Source organism: Hyperolius riggenbachi, chromosome 11 (genome assembly GCF_040937935.1).
Source record: "Hyperolius riggenbachi isolate aHypRig1 chromosome 11, aHypRig1.pri, whole genome shotgun sequence".
Classification (NCBI taxonomy): Eukaryota; Metazoa; Chordata; class Amphibia; order Anura; family Hyperoliidae; genus Hyperolius; species Hyperolius riggenbachi.
Genome location: NC_090656.1, coordinates 230,693,193 through 230,714,994, shown reverse-complemented (window position 1 = coordinate 230,714,994; position 21,802 = coordinate 230,693,193). Strand labels below are relative to the sequence as shown.

Genomic DNA, 21,802 nt, shown 5'->3' with positions numbered 1-21,802 from the left:
AATTTCGAACAGGTCCGATCCGATTTTCGATTATTTTTCTCATAAAAGTGAATGGAAATCAATCAGAAAAACGATCGGAACATCGATCGGACAGTAAATCCGCTGAAAAATCTCATTGTGTATTCCCAGCATAACGGATTAAACATAAGACTATTTTTGGTTTCAGGAACTCTATATATTTTTGATTTCATAACCTTATTAAAATTCCCGGTACATTTTTATGCTCAAACCCTACAATTGTTGGTTGTCATAAGAGACGCACACTGTGAAATGCATTAGCGCTTCTGACGGGCCGCACTTATAATTACTGAGAAGACAACCTCTCGGCCCACAATGTTCCCGTAGCGGGGATCTGGGGGGCAGACTAATGCATGGCGATTTCCATTCGCTAAAATGTCACCGTGTGAGGCTAAAACTGCCAAAGAACGTCTCTTTAGTCCATCTGACATTTCTTAAAATAATTTTAAATGCTGGAGATTTATTTTATATATAAAAAAAAAAATGTAAATGCTGGCATACAGCGCAAAACTATGTGCTGCCTGGATTAGACTAGAATCCGCTACAACACTGATACAAATGAAAATGTAAAGGACCATACCCACGGCAAGATTCTTCTATAGTTTGCTTGTCCATGCCGCAAAATATGTATCCAGCGTTAAACGGAAATTCAAACAATAGGGCAGACGAACCGCGGCGATTGTGCGATTTGAAAGAACATCATGATTACATTGGAATCAACCAAATTCAATTATTTTTAGCATCACATCGCTTCCGGTGTGGAACGATCGTTCGTTAGCGGACTTCCATGATCTATCTTTCCGTGGGTACTTAGCTTAAAGGGATACTGTAGGGGGGGTCAGAGGAAAAGGAGTTGAACTTACCCGGGGCTTCTAATGGTCCCCCGCAGACATGCTGTGCCCGTGCAGCCACTCACCGATGCTCTGGCCCCGCCTCCGGTTCACTTCTAGAATTTCAGACTTAAAAGTCTGAAAACCGCTGTGCCTGCGTTGCTGTGTCCTTGTTCCCGCTGATGTCACCAGAAGTGTATAACACAAGCCCAGTATGGTGTGGGCCTGCGCAGTACGCTCCTGGTGACATCAGCGGGATCGAGGACACGGCAACGCAGGCGCAGTTGTTTTCAGACTTTAAAGTCTGAAATTCCAGAAGTGAATGGGAGGCGGGGCCGGAGCATTGGGGAGTGGCTGTGCGGGCACAGGATGTCTGTGGGGGACCATTAGAAGCCCTGGGTAAGTTCAACTCATTTTCCCCCCGACCCCCTACAGTATCCTTTTAAAGGAATGTATAACAATGCAGATTGCCTGGCTCTCCTGCGGATCCTCTGCTTCTAATGCTATTCTAATGCTATTAGCCATAGCCCCTGAACAAGCATGCAGAGCAGGTGCTCTGACTGAAGTCTGACTGGACTTGCTGCATGCTTGTTCCAGGTGTGTGATTCAGACACTACTGCAGCCAAAGTGATCCGGTTCCCTTTATGTATAAGAGATTGTGTTGTCCTCATTTTTCACCATTTTTTTCTGGATTTCCACATCGCCGGATGCCACAAAAAGGAGCTATAGGGTGGCTTGAATGGTCCAAGATGAGGGCTTCCTCCTGACATTGGGAGTCTTTCTCCTGACATCAGCTGTACTTCACATGAGTACAGCTCAAGAACCAAAAAAGAAAACGTATCAGGCCGCCTTCTACCGAACTGTGGACAGAGTTTGGGGAATGGTCACCCGAAGCGGTCGTTCCTCATTAGTTCTGATCACTGAACAGACACAAACAGCTCACTCTGTTCTATGGAGAGCGGAGAGGAGAACATGCAAGTACAACGGAGAAGAAGGGGGGGGGGCGCTGGACAAGAGCTGACAAACATTCCGGAGGCTGCCAGCATCGGGAGACACCCGTACACCCAGTGGCGTAGCAATAGGGAATGCAGAGGTTGCGACCGCACCGGGGCCCTTGGGCTCTCAACTCCAGTATTAGCTCTCTATTGGTCCTGTGCTGGTAATAATCACTTCTATAGATACTTTGAATAGTGGTAATCATTAACAAACTCCTCCCCATCCCCTTCTTGCACCTCTGACACTGTAGTCAGGGCCGGCCCGCTCATGAGGCGGGGTGAAACTTTTGCCTCAGGCGGCAAATTTCCAGGGGCGGCACCCGCCCGTCCGTGGGTGCGGGGAGCCGGCCCGCCGAGCTGGAGGGGTAGCTGGCAGGACAGGGGTATTGGGGCAGCGGCGGGGAGGGGGGTCGGACCCCCCCCTCCCTCGCCCGGGTCCCCCGTCCTCCGCTCCCCTCCAGCCTAAATAGACGCAGCCGTATGTGTAAGAGGCACGGGCGGGGAGAGACTCACCTCCTCCTCGCTCCAGCGTGCGCTCCACTGACATCACTTCCTGCAACGCTTCAGGAAGTGATGTCAGTGAAGCGCATGCTGGGAAGAGGTGAGTGTCCTCCCCGCCCGTGCCTCTTACACATACGGCTGCGTCTATTTAGGCTGGAGGGGAGCGGAGGACGGGGGACCCAGGCGAGGGAGGGGGGGGGGGGTCCGACCCCCCTCCCCGCCGCTGCCCCAATACCCCCGTCCTGCCAGCTACCCCTCCAGCTCGGCGGCCCCCCAGAGCGCGCCCCCCCCGAGGGGGGGGGGGAGGGGCGGCGGTGGCAATTTTTTACAAATTTGCCTCAGGCGGCAAAAAGTCTAGGGCCAGCCCTGACTGTAGTTGCCATTGGCAGGTTTTGGTGCGCCGTATCAATTGTTATGTATAGAGTTCTTGGGGGGCCCCATTGTAAGACTTGCATCAGGGCCCACAGCTCTATAGCTACACCACTGCGTACACCCCACATCCTCACCTAAAACATCCACATGCTAGAATTTCACCCGAAATGATCATGATCATTTTTTAAAAATGACAAAAATCTGAACTTTAACCTCTGATTATGTGATTTATCCGCATAGCCTTGAGTTCTCACTGCTCAGAGTGTAGGTGGTTAATGAGCTCTTATTCATAAGTCTGACTTGTATGCAAAATTCAAGTAAATGGTCAACAGCTTGGAATTGGGACAATCAAACCCACTTCCAGAGGATTTAGGCCCCATACACACATCAGACCATAGTCTTTGGAAAATGAAAGATCACAGACCAATCTTACCCCCTTCCATGTAGTATGAGAGCCATACTCTACACAGTCTTTTCTATGGAGCTGAACTCCCCATCAGACAGAAATCTTGGCAAGATGCTGCACACACAGATGCTGTACAGACACAAAAGATCAGTCTCTGCAAAAGATCTGTTCCTGCCAAAAATCCATTCCTGCAAATTGCAATGATAGTCTATGAGATCTGCAGATCATCATACACACATGATTTAACTGACATTCATCTGCAGATCAGATCCACCAGGATGGATTTTCAGATCTGCAGATGATTGTCTGATCTGCAGATGAATGTCAGTTAAATCATGTGTGTATGATGATCTGCAGATCTCATAGACTATGAATGCAATTTGCAGGAACGGATCTTTGGCAGGAACAGATCTTTTGCAGATACTGATTTTTTTCTGATGTGGAGTTCAGCTCCATAGAAAAGACTGTGTAGAGTATGGCTCTCATACTACATGAAGGGTGATAAGATTGGTCTGTGATCTTTCATTTTCCAAAGACTATAGTCTGATGTGTGTATGAGCCTTTAGAGTGTATCCCGTTTTGAATTGGGTCCAATTGCATGAAAATTTGCATGCAAGCCAAACTTCTCAGGCTCACTGAGCACCCCTATTCAGAGGCCGGTTTCACACTTCTAACCGGCGGTAAAAAAGCGTTGCGATGACCGCATCACTCTACTAAAAATAGCCTTCGGAGATTACCCCTTTTGGCAGTGAGCCAAGCAGGACATAAGCTAGAGGGGATTTTCTTTGGCGATTCTTTGAAGAGCCAAGAATACCCAGGTGAGAAGTAGCGAGAGATGTGGAACGATAGTCATATTTTACATGCACTTTAGTTACAACCTTATGAATTTAATTAACATGCATTCAAAATGTTGCAACTAAAGTACATGTAACATAGGATTATCTGTCCATATTTCATTGTATACACATATACTGTATATACCTATTTATTGTTTTAGGCATTTTGTATCGATAGGAAGCAGGCCATGTCCGGTGGAACGCGTTGTCAGATTGCTAGTCGGATGAAAACGTTTTTTCCAGTTGAATTGGTGTCTATATCTTCTTATTATATAATTTTTTATTTTTATTTAAAAATACTAAAATAGAACACGCCTCCATCCTACCCATTATCAAGCAGGAAGTAAGACTCTCTAGCGCTCACTACCTGTGGCCAGATTATACAATTAGACAATTAGAATTGCATGGAAGTGTATAGAAAAAAAAAACATGCTTCTGCGCATGCGCCCCACAACGCCGAAAACTTTTAAAAAGCTGAGATGGAGTGGACTTACATGACTGTGGTCGCCACACGTCACAGCGCTTGCTGGCATCGTGCGTCAAATTTGCGACTTCCAGCTCATCGCACCGCTCCGCGTATGAAATGCCCTATAGACTTACACTGGTGTAGTGTAACTCTGCGGCAAAACAGGGAAACACAGCGCACTAGTGTGAAAGGGGCCAGAGTGGAAGCGCCCTCTCTTGGCGAGCGGATGTAATGATTTCTGGCAATACTCATGGGTGAAGCGGTCACAAGGAGGGGACCCCGCCCGCCTCTCCTCTCAGCACTTGGCTGGGTTCCGTCTCGGAGCACGTGTGTGGTGGAATGCTGACTCTGATAATCGCTTTCCTCTTCCCTCATTATCTCTGTAGTGCTGAAGGGAGTGCCATTGTGCGGCGGAGAGGCCGCAGGAAATGGCTGCATTGTTCTCCTTACCGGTTCGGCGCTGGAAACCATCACCGCTGCTTTCTGCTGCGCTCGCTCCACGCAAATCACAGCTACAGATCCAAGCTGTTCCCCACATTACCAGGAGGAGGGATAACAACGAATATAATCCAGTGGATAGAAGAATTATTCTTAAAGGAAACCTAAACTGAGAGGGATATGGATGTTTCCTTTTAAATTATACCAGTTGCCTAACTCTCCTGCTGATCAATTTGCTGCAGTAGTATCTGGATCTCACACCTGAAACAAGCATGCAGCTAATACTTCAGTCAGAGCACCTGATCTGCATGCTTGTTCAGCGGCTGTGGCTGAAAGTATTAGAAAGACAGGATTAGCAGGAAAGTCAGGCAACTGGTATTATTTTAATAGGAAAAATATCCATATCCTCAGTTTAGGTTCCCTTTAACTATTATAGGACCGCTCCACGCCAATGGGCGTGGCCACGGCGGCAGCCCCAGGGGCTGCAGTTTGCAGGAGATTGCGCGCAGGCTGTGCGCGCACGCATCTCCTGCTCGGGGGCGGAGCTCCACCCCATTTTCAGTCTCCGGGGAGACTGTTAGATGGCGTAACCTCCGCTATTTACACGTACATCGCTGCGATCTGCAGCAGCGCTGTACTGGGGACAGCCATGTGACATGGCTGTCCCCCTGGGGAAGAAGCCTATGACAGCCGATCGCCAGGATTGGCCAGCTGGGGGGAGGGAGGGGTTTGAAAAAATAGAGAAATTGTGAAAAATATTAAACAAACAGATATTTAAAAAAAACATCTGAAGGGCGATTAGACCCCACCAACAGAGAGCTCTGTTTTGTTGGGGAGAAAAAGGGGGGGGGGGGGGGGGGAATCACTAGTGTGCTGTGTTGTGCGGCCCTGCAGCTTGGCCTTAAGGCTGGTTTCACAGTGGGATGTTACAGGCGCAGGTTAGAGCAGCCTGTAACGCAGCCCACCGCACAGTAATGAAAAATCAATGTGCTGGTTCACAGTGCCCACGTTGCGTTACATTATAACGCTGCGCCATAAGACAACGTGCTGCATGCAGTACTTTATAAGCGGCTGAGCCGCGTTAGACTGCTTGCACATGCTCAGTCATGTTGGGGAGGAGCATACCTCCCAACATTTTAAACTAAGAAACCGGGACACTGGCCACACCCCTAACCACACCCCCAAGACACGCCCACCATCGTTTTTTTTATATATTTGTTTTATTAATATTTATGCCCTTATTCTTTTTTTTTTAATTAAATATACCCTCATACACCCTGCCCGTGGGTGGGGAGGAGGGTGAGGATGGGTGCCAAAAAATGATCGAGGCGCCAGCCGCGCGTGGTATGCGGGATGCGGCCATATCATTACTACCTCCCTCCCTCCCTTGAGATCTGCCCCCCTGTGTCCCCCATAGCAGAGTGCGCAGCGAGCGGAGCGGGCTGTCATCTTACCTCCATCCATGCACGCATACCGATGTCTTTCTCCAGCTTCCTGCTTCCTGTGACGTCACAGGAAGCAGAGTGAAGCCGGACATCGGTATGCGTGCATGGACGCAGGTAATGACAGCCCGCTCCGCTCGCTGCGCACTCTGCTAACGGGGACACAGGGGGGGCAGATCTCAAGGGAAGGAGGGAGGGAGGTAGTAATGATATGGCCGGCATCCCGCATATCACTTAGGCGCGGCTGGCGCCTCGATCATTTTTTTTTTTACTGCTGCCCACTGCCGCCGGGACTTGGGGGGGCTCATACCGTGATAGCGGGAGAGCCCCCCCAAATCGTGACAGTCCCGACGAGATCGGGACGGTTGGGCCCTCTGGAGGAGGGGAGAGCGGCCAGGCACATGGCTAATTAATATTCACAGCACTCAGTGACGCGCAGTGTTTACTTCCTGGAGCAGCCGCTCTGTGCGGCGATTGGCCGGGTGGGACCACGTGATGCCGCATAAGTCCATCACGGCATCACTGACGCCAGAGTGAGCTGCACAACGCGGCTCGCTCTGACGTCCACATCAGAGAGCACCAGGCGTTGCGTTAGGGGCACGTTATGCGACCATTACGTCCCCTAAAACGCAACGTCCTACTGTGAAACCAGCCTAAAGCTGCAATGTCGGATTATGAAAAAAATTGCCTGGTCTTTAGAGGGGTTTACCACTGAACTGAAAATAAACGGATGAGAGAAAAACCATTGCATCTTTCCTCCTACTCCTAAAGAGGACCTGTTTTAGAATCCCACTGCTCATTTTGTGTTTAAAAGCTAAAAAAGGAAGGTTTAATTTTTTTTATTGTCACAGCTGAATGAGAGTCTTTTAGTGTTCCAGACCCATATGAACTACTGACCTGACCTACCGGTGCTGTATATTTATTGAACCCCACTGCAATGCAACGGAAATGATTTTTAGCCACATCCCTGACGCAAGGGAAAAATCTATGTTACCGCGTGCCATCATTTCAGCCACAGGAAGTGAACATCCGCATACTAATGCACTAATCCTGTTTTTGGCGGAGCGGTGCAGGGCGAAACCGGCCTCAGATGTGTTCCTCTACCTGGCAAGAGTATTATTATTTATCAATGAGTTCAAGTGTACCGGAGGTCAGGTGAGGGGGATGTGGAGGCTGCCATATTTATTTCCTGTAATACCAGTTGCCTGGCAGCCCTACAGATCTCTTTGGCTGCAGTAATTCACCGCTGAATAATGAATGGGATTGCAAGCCTGCCCCCCCTCCTGGCGGGAGTGATGCACTGCATGGAAACAAGTCCTAAAAGTATTACGCCACGTTCACAGTGACCGTTGCTTTGCGTTCCTTGAGACAGCAGCAATGCAACAGACTGGGAAAGCAGCGCTCCACTGTGCATTGTGTCGCATACAGTAAAGCATGCAGTCAAAGAAAGGTATGCTTCACTGTAACCATTTCCACGCATGTTTTGGAGTAACGCACTGCATGCAGTACCCGTCTGTACCGCAACGCACCCGCTGCACTGTGGACGCATAGGCGGTGCAATTCAGTGCAGTAAGCCACTTTACAAAGCGGCCGCTACACAGTGATGCATCACTGTTAAAGTGGCCTCAAAGGATCAGCAGGGCTGCCAGGCAACTGGCATTGTTTAAAAGGAAATTAGTATGGCAGCCTCCATACCACTCTTACTTCAGGTGTCCTTTAATGTGCTTATTAACAATAGAATTTCACGATGTGATAATTGCGATCCGTTGGAAGAGACTGCTTGGGCCCCACCCATGGTTGTAACGCTTTCACCGTTTCCCAAATTTGAAAGATCAGATCGTGGAAAATGTCAAAACATTACATACATAAATCAACCACAACAGATGTGCCCCTGTACACAAGCCCTAAAAGTGATTTTTGATTGGCAGATCAGTCACCAGTTGTGGTACCGCCTCCATGTAGTATGCGGGCCGACAGATTTTGAATGTTATGAACAGATTGTGAAGGTAAACTCTCATAGTGGTAAAACTGGCCAATCAAAATTGGATTTGTGTACCAGTCTTTGCTTGGCATCAGCCAATCACAAGCGTTTATTCCGTGGCGGAAGAATACCCCGTGCCTGGAGTGGCGTCTGAAGGGGCAGACAGTAATGCCATACAGTGTAGCACAGCCTCTGATCTCCCCCCACTGAACACGAGTTACTGAATCCCGCCTGTGTGAGCCGCTCCCTGGAGTGGACAGAGCCAGCCGGCCAGCCGGTCCCTCAGCTCAGATCGAGTTTCTGAGGTGAGAGGCCTGAGAATTGGGATCAGATCGAGTTTCTGAACTCTGGCCAACGATGAAATCCCTCTCTGCATCCCAGCTCACATTCTTCCCAAACTTCACTCAAACCTTCACACTTTGCCTTTGTTTCTGCAGAACAGACTGAGGAGGAATCAGGAGGCCAGGATTTACCGAATTCCTAAAGCTCGGTGTTATTAGAAGTTATTTTTGGTATTTTTGTTTAATTTTAAACAATACCAGTTGCCTGGCAGCCTTGAAGATCCTCTGCCTCTGATACCTTTAGCCAGGACAACTGTAGCGAGAAGACTAAAAGGTCATTCACACTGCGTTTTTTTTTATTCCCGAAGCTTGGGTGGTCGTTTCGTTTTTGTGAAAAGTGCTTTTCTACGCACTTTTCCCAAGCGTTTTTTTAGTTCACTCCCTGATGCAAGTCAAGAAGTAAACTCTTTGACCCGAAAAATAATAAATACAATGTATTTAGTCTTAAAAACACGATCACTGCACAAAGTGATTTTGTGAGAGTTTGCGTTTTTCCTACACCTTCAAATGAGGCAAAATCGCCCCAAAAATGGTCCAGGCAGCGCTTTGCTGAACATACAGCACACGAACCGCGCTGTTAAAAATCGTCTGCACTTGCAAAAAGGACGAAAACGCCCCTAGTGTGAATGAGCCCTAAAGGTGGCCACGCACGATACAATAAAATGATCCGATTTTACGGCAAAGCTTTTTTTTTTCATTCGAGCAAGAAATCCAATCGAATTTCCCGTTTTTATTCGATAAAAGTTGACCGGGAGTAGTGGATTTTACTGAAATTGAATGGTGTAGAGTAGATTGTCAATGTATTAATATATACACCAATGCAATTTTCTCAGAGTTTCCAATCATTTTTGTTATAATTGAGGGAACATTTCCCATAGGTGTGTGGTACATTGGTCAGATTTTTGAAATGTTACAATCGGTCGGAAAAATTGATGCCAATTCTTGAATTGAACAGATATTTAAAATAAATGTTATAGTGTGTGGCCACCTTTAGGAGGCTGCCATATTTGTTTCCTTTTACACAATACCAGTTGCCTGGCTGTTCTGCTGATTTATTTGGCGTCTGAATCTCTGAATAACACCAGAAACAAGCAGAAAGGTTTTAGAGACGGAGGATCAGCAAGACTGCCAGGCAACTTTAAGTTGGCCACACACAACTAGCGATATTGCGGCTCAATCGATCCAATTTGATTATTTTAATGAATCGGATGAATATCGGTGCTGCAACAAGCATGCCCAATAGACGATTTGACAGATTTTGGGCCGAAATCTGTCAAATATATCGATAGAGCAAGCTGGATTGATATGGTCAATCAGGTGCATTACATTACAATACATTTCATGCTGAAATTGATCTGCAGATCAGGTGCTTTGAAAAAAAAGAATCTGACTGGATTAGCTGCATGCTTGTATCAGGTGTGAGATTCAGACACTACTGCAGCCAGAGATCAGCAGGACTGCCTAGCAACTGATATTGTTTAACAGGAAATAAATATGGCAGCATCCATACAAAACTTTCACTTCTGGTTCCCTTTAAACAAACAAAAAAAACATCCGTAGAGGCCTCAGTTAAATGACCTGCTGTGCTAAGATCCCACCTCATTATTATTTTAGTTCAGTATGATTCTTTCATGGCTTCTTTCAACCATTGCATAGGCATGTTCATAGTGTCACATATACTGTCTATCCATCCTTGACTCTGCCTTCCTTTTCTTCTTTCGCCCTCAATTTTTCTAAGCTTCAAGGATTTCTCCAAAGAATACGGTCTTTCCATTATGTGTTTGTATTTTAATAGTAGCATCAACCCTTTTAGGCCTTGTTCACATTGCATTCGGCTCGCGTATCTGTCCGCAGTGGGTTTCTTTTTCCGCTTTTTTTAAAGCATTTTCCGGCAATTTTCCATGCGTTCGCTCGTTTTTTGTGGGCGTTTTTGTAAGCGCTTTTGCAGAGTGCTTCAGTCTTTTGATCCGGAAAAAAATCCGGAAACAGGACAATGTATTTTTTTTAAAAATGCTCACGCAAATCGCTTGTCAAAGCTATTTTGTGAGCGACTTGCGTTTTCCTAAACCTTCCATTGAGGCAAATCACCTCAAAAATGGCCCAAGCAGGGCTTTTCAAAGTTGATCGCAAACGAACCGCTCTGATATGAACTCTCATAGAGAATCATTGCACAATCGCTTTCAGGGCGATTTTGAAAATCGCACCGCGCTTACAATTTAACAAAAATGCCTATAATGTGAACAAGGCCTTAATGAACACTCTGGCCCCTATTTTGATGGGTGTGTTGACTGGATTGAGACAGGAGAGCTGCACAGTATGCTTGTGTTGTGTCGAGTACAGTAAAACATACAGTCAATGAAACGTATGCTTCACTTCTACTGTTAACTTGGGTGTTTACCGGTAATGCACTACCTACAGTGTGTTAACATTCCGCAACCATTGCGCCGTAATGCCCCCGCCGCACTATGAACATTGCATAGTTGGTGCATTTCAGTGTGGTAAGCCGCTTTACACCACACCGCAATGCACCCCTGTGAATGTGACCTATAAAGCTGGCCATACACTAGAAGATGTGATTCTGTCAACTACAATGGCCTCAATTCACTAAGCTTATCTCCTGTCTTTAATAACGTTTCTACAGTTATCACCATGGTGATGAGGCATGTCGTATTCAGGAAACATTCTACCTCAGGCAAACCGAAAGCTAACTCTTCTGTCTTTAAGATAACTGTTCGATCCTTAAAATAACTGCAGAGTTCTAAAGTTAAAGACAGGCTGTTAATTAAACGAGTGTGAAAATAACTACAGAGGAGGTAACTTAAGGAATGAAGAGATAAGATAACTCTCTCACTGTGTGGAGGTACGTTTTCTCTTGCCTTATTTCCAGCATGATCTTAGTGAATTGAGGCCAATATGTTTATGACTATTGCCTCAATTCACTAAGATCATGCTGGAGATAATAAGGCAAGAGAAAACTTGCCACCACACAGTGAGAGAGTTATCTTATCTCTCCATTCCTTAAAGGGACTCCGAGGAGTGCCCGAATTTAAAAGAATACACTTACATGGGGCTTCTTCCAGCTCACCATAGGCGACAAGGTCCTGCAACGTCCTCCTGGCTCCTCTCCTTCAGCCTCCGCCGGCCCCCCCGTTAACCTGGGCCAGGTGAGCAGGAAGAAGCCCCAGGTAAGTGTCTGCTTTTAATTTCGGGCACTCCTGGGAGTCCCTTTAAGTTACCTGCTCTGTACTTATTTTCAGTATTCTGGAGTTATTTTAAGGATTGAAGAGTTAACTTCAGAGATCTCAACTTAACGACAGAAGAGTTAACATTAGGTTTGCCTGAGGTATAATATTTCTTGAATACGACATGCCTTATCACCATGGTGATAACTCTAGAAACGTTATTAAAGACAGGAGATAAGTGAATTGAGGTATATCTCCTTTTTATTTTACCACAGTGTGAGAAACTGTACCCAGCAGGGAAACAGACAGCAATAAAATCCAGCCAGGGGCTATAGTCCCTTCCAGATCCATCCAAACACACAGAGATAAGTATAGAATTAGAGGCACACACAGAGCCAGGGAATGTGAGTGAAAACGGAGACACAAGCCAAGAAAGAGAAATTGAGAAGAACCACACCCGGCCGAGAGCAGGACGACAGGAGAAAAGAGGAGAATAAAAAACTAAGCAGAAGTCAGAGAGGGGAGGAGGAGCGAAGAGAGGGAAATGTGAGATAAGAGGAGAGATGAAGAAGAGACGGTGGGGGGGGGGGGGGGGGGGATCCCTTTATAGTAAACTCCAAAGGATTGGGAAAAGTAGTTTACTATATCAGAAGTTTACTAGATCATGGTCATACTAACTCAAGCACATACAAGTATACTATAGTGCTGCTGTACCTTACTTCATTCAATAATTGGGAGTCAGTTTTTTCTTTACAATGCTTCAGTCGGGCCTCATTCACACCTAAGAATTCAAGAGTTTTGCGTTTTTGTGCGCTTTTTCCCCCTCCGAGCGTTCCACTGCGCGCTGCGTTTTTTTGAAAAAGCGCTTTTCTAAGCACTTTGCCAGAGCCGCTTTAAGAAGCGAGTCAGGAAGTGAACTCTTTGACCCGGAAAAGAATACAATGTATTTATTCTAAAAAATGTGAACGCAATCACAGCATTGCGCGTTTTGGACGAAAATCGCCCCAAAAATGGTGCAGGCACCGCTTTCCTCAACGCGCAGCGCACAAACCGCACTGATATGTACCTTCTCATAGAGAGAGTCATTGCACAAGCGTTTTGGGGGCAATTTCTAAAAATCGCCTGCGCTTGAAAAAAAGGCCAAAAACGCCCCTAATGTGAACGAGCACAGACAACATCTAAACTAGATCACAATGCACAGTGCTCAATATGCTGGGATTTGCATGCAATAATCAGGCAAAAACTTGCACAAAAAGCATAGTCTCCCCAGGTAAAACAGATACAGTACTGACAGTGTGCACCTCTGTCCACATGTTTGTGAAGCCTGGATGATGCTGTAGCATTGCAGCCATGCACAAGCAAGTCACAGATAACAGGAAACTCTCTCAGTAATCAGGCAGCAGCTTACACAGGAAGCATAGGTCTCACCAGCTGGTGCAAGGAGTTGCCTCGTTTCCATCAACACATCTACAGCCCCACCAAAAGTGCCAACACCCTCGACCACTGCTACACAGCCCTGAAGGATGCATACAAAGCGAAATCGTGGGCAGCACTGGGATCATCTGACCACAGCATCATCCATCTGATACCAACCTACAAAAGGCGCCTGGAAACCTCAAAACCAGTCACCAAGTCCTCCAAAGTGTGGTCAAGTGAGGCTAAACTACAACTTCAGGCCTGCTTTGACTGCACAGACTGGAAGGCTCTGGAATCGCTTAACCTGGACGAGTGGGCAGATAATGTATCCTCGTACATCAGCTTCTGCGAGGACTCCTGTATTCCAACAAAAACCTTCAAACTGTATCCAAACGATAAACCGTGGTTCTCAAAAAAACTACGACAACTACGACGCAGCAAGGAAGCCGCACATAAGTCTGGTAACCAGGATGAACACAGGAAGGCAAGAAACGACCTAAACAGAGAGCTGAGGTCCGCAAAGATGGGCTACGCGGTAAAGCTGCAAGAGAGCCTCTCCTTAAACGACTCACGTGCTGTGTGGAAAGGGCTGAAGGCTGCCACCAACTACAAGCCCCCCCCTCAGCATGCCACACCCAGCACCAGGGGCGTAGCAATAGGGGTTGCAGAGGTAGCCACCGCATCGGGGCCCTTGGACCAGAGGGGCCCCGAAGGGGCCTCCCTCAACTACAGTATTAGCTCTCTATTGGTCCTTTGCTCATAATAATGACTTCTATAGATACTTTGAATAGTGGTAATCATTAGAACACTGTTCCCCATCCCCTTCTTGCACCTCTGACACTGTAGTTGCCATTGGCAGATTTTGGTGCGCCGTATCAATTGCTATGTATAGAGTGCTTGGGGGGGCCCCATTGTAAAACTTGCATCGGGGCCCACAACTCCTTAGCTACGCCACTGCCCAGCACTGAGCTTGCCGAGAGTCTCAGTGACTTCTATTGCAGATTCGAGAACCAGCCAGCACCTGCAAGACTCCCACAGCCATCTGCACAATCTGCCATTGAAGCCTCGGGTCCTAACCCTAACTCACACCCACCGTCAGTGAGGGAGGCGGATGTGCTGAAACACTTGCTAAGGCTAAATGCTAGGAAAGCCCCGGGTCCAGACGGGGTGTCACCAGCCTGCCTAAAAACCTGCACTCGTCAGCTCGCACCTACTCTCTCTTCCATCTTCACGAGGTCCCTCCAGGAAGGAAAAGTACCCGTGTGCTTTAAGAGGTCCGCCATTATCCCTGTCCCCAAAAAGCAGGGAATCCGCGACATCAACAACTTCAGGCCCGTGGCACTTACACCCGTGATCATGAAAGCTCTTGAAAGCATGGTACTTCCCCTCAAGCACTCTACTGAGGGACTGCTCGACCCGCACCGGTTCGCGTACAGAGCAAACAGGTCCACCGATGATGCCATCAACATCTGCTTGGAGCTCGCCTATGAACACCTGGATAGACCAGACTCCTACGCCAGGATCCTCCTACTGGACTTCAGCTCGGCATTTAATACCATCAGTCCTAAAATACTCCAAGACAATCTCGTTGCGCTAGGAGTCCACCCCACCCTATGCCTGTGGATCATGGACGTCCTCACCAACAGGTCCCAGGTCATCAGGTTAGGCACTATCTCCTCACAGCCTAGGATCACCAACACAGGAGCCCTGCAAGGCTGCGTCCTGTCGCCGTTTCTATTCTCTCTGTATACGAACAACTGTAAATCCACGTCAGACTCTGTAAAAGTAATCAAATTTGTCGACGACACGACCATTGTCGGTCTCATCACCAAAAATGATGAGACGGAGTACCGTCACCTGGTCGATAGCATCTGCCACTGGTGTAGAGAGAACGGTTTGGTCCTGAACACAGCGAAAACTGTGGAGAGGATCGTTGATTTCAGGAGGCGCGCCTCCACCCCGCCTCCAATCTGCATTGATGGCAAGGAAGTAGAAAGAGTCCCAGTGTCCGTCTTCTGGGCACAATTATCTCCAATGACCTGAGGTGGAACACCAACACTGCCTCAACACAGAGGAAAGCCCAACAGAGGCTTTTCTTTCTCCGCCAACTGAAAAAGTTCGGTTTGGCCCAAAAGCTTGTGACAAACTTCTACTCAGCCACAATCAAATCTGTCCTATGCTCGTCCATCCTGGTGTGGTACACCAGCTCCTCCGCCAGCGACAGGCTCAAACTGCAGAGGGTCATTAGATCAGCGGAGAAGATCGGGAGATCCCTTCCTACTCTAGAACTCCTCTACCACTCTAGGCTGAACTCCAGAGCTTTAAAGAGGAACTGTAACGACAAAACGTCCCCTGGGGGGTACTCACCTCGGGTGGGGGAAGCCTCCGGATCCTAATGAGGCTTCCCACGCCGTCCTCCATCCGTCAGGGGTCTCGCTGCAGCCCTCCGTGCAGCGGTGACGTCAATATTTACCTTCCCGGCTACTGCGAAGGCACAAGTTTCCGGCGCCTGCGCAGTAGAGCGGACCCGACGGAGATCAGGTATTTCCGTCTATTTCCGTGCCGAAAGCAGCCACAGCGCCCCCGCTGGAGCCAGCAAAGGTAAATATTGAAGCTACAGTCGCCTCTGTCGCCGGCTGTTCGGAGGGCTGCAGCGAGACTCCCGAGGGACAGAGGACGGCGTGGGAAGCCTCATTAGGATCCGGAGGCTTCCCACACCCGAGGTGAGTACCCCCCAGGGGAGGTTTTTGTTGTTACAGAGTCTCTTTAAAGATCACCAACGACCCCTCACACCCAGGATACCGCTTCTTTAGTCAGCTCCCCTCGAGACGAAGGCCCCGGTTCCGATCCATCTTCACCAGGACCTCAAGACATAAGAACAGTTTCTTTCCCTCGGCTGTCAACCTTCTGAACTCTCTCCATGGAAATGCCTATCCCCACCCCAAATATCATGCCCGAACTGAGGCACTCTGCACATAGACGATGCTCCAGCTTACGTGTATCTTTTTGGTTATTTTTTTGTTCAGTTTTTGTGTGGTACTTATGCCACACAGTCTACCTCTGTATAAATGCTATATAATGTTCTGTTCCTACTGCATGTCCTGTCCTGTAACTATTTCATGTATCAGTACCCCTGTACGTGCCAAACCCAATTCCAGGTACGACCCAGTCGTGCTTGGCAAAAATAAAGATTCTGATTCTGAGGTAATCCACGCAGGTCCACAGTAGTGTGCAGATAGAAGCAGGCTGCAAGCGGCTGCCAGCCCCGCCCACGGCTCATGGTCTCCGACTGATGTATGATGCATGTGCCTGCCGACTTTCCACTATAGCCAGATACAGAATACCGCAGGGGCCAAAAACAAACAAACAAACAAACAGGTTTACTATAATAGAGGTTCTATTATATCAGAGTTTACTAAACCAGGTGTTATCAGGTGCTTGGCCATGACCTGGACACTTAGACAGTTTACTATACCCAAATGTTTACTATAAGGACATTATACTGTATTACTACTACACACACTTGCATGGAAATTTTTACTTGTAACTTTTTTTCTTCTCCTTGTTCACCGGAATCAGCGCCGCTTCTCATCAGCGGCGCCTGTAACTCATCTCTCCCCGCCACATGTCTCCCATTAGACACAAACAGGACGATTTAGATTTTATAAAAGGAAGCAGTTTAACGCGGCATTTCACGGTTTCCGCAGGGAACGGCGTTCGCCATAAAACTTGAGCATCCTCACATTTCAGCTGTCAGCAGATCGGAGGGGGGGGGGGGGGGGGGGAGTTGTGGGGGTAATCTGACATTCCTATCACACACTGCAACATGCAGGGCGTGAAATCCTAAATACCCCTAATGGCCAGTAATCCTGGAGGGGGGGCGGGGCATGGAGGACTCGGCAAACTTCTGGAGTCCTGTGATAATAGATAGGAAACAGCAGCTTTTACTCCGGAATAATGGACAAATCCCTTCGTCAAACATGAAAGCGTTCGCAGATATACGCCAAAGTCAATTCACGGTTACCAGAGAGCGAGACGCCGTCCAATGTCACCGCTGCTTCTCTCTGTGGAACCAATCAATCGGTTAGTAACCAAGGCTGGCCATACATATCGGTTCTTACTGGCAGATTCAATCACCACAATTGATTCTGATGGTTATCTGTGATACAATAAGCTGCATTTCAACCAAAAATTATGTTTGGATGGTAAATTTCAATCAGATGTGGCAGCAGGGTGGCGCAGTGGTTAGTGCTCCTGCCTTGCAGCGATGGGTCCCTGGTTTGAATCCCAGCCAAAGCACCATGTGCATGGAGTTTGTATGTTCACGCCATGTCTGTGTTGGTTTCCTTTGAGTCTGAGCACTCTGGTTTCCTCCCACATCCCAAAAACATACAGATAAGTTAACTGACTTACCTCTAAACATTGGCCCTAGACTACGATACATACACTACACGATACATACATAGACATAGGACTATGGAGGGGATTAGATTGTGCGCTCCTCTGAGGGACATTTAAAGTGACAAGACAATATAATCTGTACAGCACAGCAGAAGATGTCAGCGCTATATAAATACTAAAAATGAATGATGATGTGGCACTAGACCGATGGCCCACAGCCTTGCCCTATATCAAACAGTGAAGAGATTGATCTGTTTGTCACATTGTATGGCAATCTATTGGGGTATGGCCACTTTAAGGATGGATCCACACTAGCCCCGCCTCATCACCGCAGTGTTTAGTTTAGCGTCACTCTATGAGGGTGTTCTCACTGCAGCTTTTCAATTTGAGCAAAATGGAAAACGGGCTGCCATTTTGAAGAGCAATTTTTCGTAAAGGAATGTGAAAAAATGCACATTCCTTTTAAAAATTGCTCTGAAAATCCCTTTGCAAAATCGCTAAGGGCTTATCAATTAAGATTGCGTTTTGTAGTGTGAAGCAGGCCTAAAAGCGTATGGAGTTGTGTATCGGGAATAGGGAAATAGGGTCGGAAATATAGATTTCAGATTCTGAAGAAATTCTAATTTTCACCAACGCGGATTACAGATTTCACAGATATTTGATTTCCATTTACGAGGAGTCTTTTTTGGTCATTTTTTTCATGTTCTGATTGGCCAAATACTTCTGAGTTGACTCTGCATTTTCTGATTCTGGTTTAACGCTTCCAAGTTCAGCAATTGGGCTAAAATTACCGAGTTGCGGTGATGCGGTATCTCCGCGGAAATCCAAATTCTGTTTTCCAATCAGAAATGTGGGAATTTCAATCCTGCGAAATTTGAATGAGCATCCCTAATCGGGAATTTACACTGATGACTGAACAGCGATAAACGCATTCATCACCTCCATAAAAGAATGTGGGCAGCGTTTTATAAACATGGCGTTACGAAAGTGGCGAATTCATTTTAAAACACAAAAGTAAACAAAAATTGTAATTTTTTTTTCAGGTTATTACCAGCGATGGTCAATGACATGCTATGATGGCTTGATGTTGCAGCTTGATATTGGATCAGGTGAAGTAAGAAAGAAGTTGATTTGATTGACAGATTTCGAGCAGAAACAGGCTAGGACAGTGATGGCTAACCCTGGCACTCCAGCTGTGACAAAACTACAAATCCCATCATGCCTTTTCCTCCTAGAGTTATGCTTAGAGCGGTCAGAGTATTGCAATGCCTCATGGGACTTGTAGTTCCACCACAGCTGGAGTGCCAAGGTTAGCAATCACTGGGCTAGGAACACACTAAAGGTGTGTACACACATGCGACTATAGTCGTTTGAAACGATCGTTCCCCGATCGTTTCAAATGACGTTCGTTTAAAAAAAAACAGCCAATGACTATTAAGTCTAACGACGGACGAGCTAGATCGTTAAAAACGAACAATCTAGCTTGGTGGATTTTTTCCAACGACGATCGTTTGCAAAAGTAGTACATCGTTGGAAACGGTCGTTCGTACTAGGCTTGACATGCGCATTTCACTATTTCTCCATGGAACTTTTCATTTTTATGCGCAGGCGCAATAGGTGCTTTTACGTGATGTAATGTTCGTTCTAACGATCTGATCGTTACACACCTTTTAAAACTAACTTTACTTTTCATCAATTAAAAGTTCGTTCGTCGTTGACAACGAACGATCGTTGTCGCATGTGTGTACGTAGCTTTAGCGTTTTTGCCTGCAATGGTAGTCAATGGGACGCATCAAAAGACGCATAAAAAAAACATGCATTTTCAAATACGCTTTTTTTAAAAACGCTGGTTTTGTTGCATGATTTTAAAAAAAAAAAGCATAAAAAAAGTACATAATGAAAGTCAATGGTAACGCAATGTAATGCGTTTTGTACGCATTTTCAAAATACTTTTTTTTTATGCATTTCCACTTCCTGTTGTCTTCCTAGTGATTTGCATAAAATGCAATAGAACAACGCATGGAAAACGCACATGCGTTTCGTATATGCGAACTGAAAACACGTTAAACACGCAAAAAAACTAAAAAAATGCATATGCGGCAAAAATGCAAATGCACAAAAAAAAAAAAAAAAAAAAAAAAAAAAAAAAATCGCACTAAAAACGCAGACAAAAACGCACATGCCAGAAAACGCACCTTTCACGCACAGCCCTGTGTGCACCCAACCTAAATAAAACGTACACGCAAGTTGGAAATAATAGCATGTTACGGACGATCTCTGTCCTCCATGTCTTTATAAACTGGCAAATCTGAGACTAGTTCCCCAGTTTCTCTGTAGGAGAGGCGAGGATTGTGCAGGGACAGTGTGATGATGATGATGATGATGTTGGAATTTGTCATGGTCCCCTCCATCCTGCCACATGATCCTTGGTGTAGAGTCTGCCAGGACACATTGCCACATATTTCTGTACAAATGACACCAGTCTGCGTCTGGGTGGCCGACCCCATAGTTAACCTGCTGGCTACGCCATATGTGTCTGAGTGATTACAGACTGTGACACGCACTAACCAGCAATTTGCAGAACTAATTCTAAACCAGCAGTTACAGATGCTATAACCGGTGTTTTGGGTGTCTACTGCAGATTACTACCCCCTGTTTAGAGCATGTAACTGCTGGTTTCAGAACTAGCTCTGTAAGGCCTTGTTCACATTGCGTTCTGCTTGCGTGTCTATCCGCGGTGGGCTTATTTTGAGGCGTTTTTACTTTCCGATTCCCGGCGCTTGGGTGTGCGATTCGTTTTTGTGGCAACCGTTTTCCGACACGTTTTTCCCGAGCATTTTGGTAATTCACTCCCCGACGCTCATCTAAGCAGATCGGAAACGAACCGCTCAGATATGAACTCTCTCATAGAGAATCATTGTGTAAGCGCTTTCAGGGCGATTTTGAAAAATATCCCGCGCTTAAAAAAATTAAAACCGCCTGCAGTGTGAGCAAGGCCTCACGGTCTCCTTTTCATACAAACACTGATAAATGTATCTGGAGGTCATTATAGAGTACACAGGTTACAAGGTTTCAGGGACACAAAAAGTTGTCTTCATGTTCAAAATACTGTATACAATATATATATAATATTCGCATAGAAACAATGGAAAAGCACACCAGCACTGCCATGGTTAAATTCGCATACATCGTCATCCATGCGAATTTGCATGAAAATTCACATAGACCCGCATGCGAAATTCGCATCCGCATGCAAATTTTTACCGGGGCGATTTGTACCGCACAAGTGGAAATGCAGCCTTAGAGTTACACACCTAGCCGCTCACTCCGCTCCTCCAATGAACTTCCCCCTGCATCACCCAGTCCCATGCACGCCTCCAGGACTTCTCAAGAGCTGCTCCAATACTATGGAACTCCCTACCTTCCCCCATTAGGGCAGCCCCCTCCTTCAACATCTTCAAGAAGGCCCTCAAAATGCATTTTTTCACTCTGGTCTTTCCCCCCAATGGTGCTCTAAACCCGCAGCTGAACTCTGGTCCCCTACCTTTTGTGTCCCTACCTCTCCCTCTAGATTGTAAGCCTTTGGGCAGGGTCCTCACTCCTTTTATGTCCTACCTGATCATGCACCTCCATTACTGTGCACCCATGCTAGGCATCTGAGTGAACCTAACTTGCCTAATCTCCATGCTCCATCCAGTGACTGACTAAGCATTACCTTGTACTCATACTGTGCTGTGTGATCTGGTTTTCTTGTATTCCTGTATTGTGGTATTGCTGTATGTCACCCCTAAATATTGTCTGTAACCTAAACTAATGTCCAGCGCTGCGTAATATGTTGGCACTTTATAAATACAAAATAATATGACCACTGTACCACACACACGTTCAATTTTTTCCCCAATTATGATAAAAATAATTGGAAACTGAGAAAATTGCTAGGGTGTGTGTATATTAACCAATTCACAATCTACCACACACCATACAATCTTTAGAAAAGTTGAAGAAAACATTTCCAGCATTCTAGATCGAAGGAAAAAAAAAAAAAAAAAAACTAGAAATCCGATGAGATTTTTCAGTCAAATGAAAAAAAAAGATTTCGTTTTTTTCGGGAGATCTGATCATATTTATCGAATTGCCATAAAATCGGATCATTTTATTGTATTGTGTTGCCACCTGT

At 46.4% G+C, this 21,802-nt stretch overlaps 1 protein-coding gene and 1 long non-coding RNA gene across 2 annotated transcripts in view; one reads left to right on the top strand and one right to left on the bottom strand.

Annotated features, from left to right (window-relative positions):
* Positions 1-21,802, bottom strand: part of TSPAN18 (tetraspanin 18) — a 203,859-nt gene that overhangs the window by 141,718 nt on the left and 40,339 nt on the right. The window lies entirely within an intron of this gene.
* Positions 1-21,802, top strand: part of LOC137538602 (uncharacterized) — a 33,420-nt gene that overhangs the window by 5,172 nt on the left and 6,446 nt on the right. The window contains exon 2 of the long non-coding RNA XR_011024846.1: positions 18,669-18,734. This is a non-coding gene — a long non-coding RNA (uncharacterized lncRNA). The remainder of the gene's footprint in view (positions 1-18,668; positions 18,735-21,802) is intronic.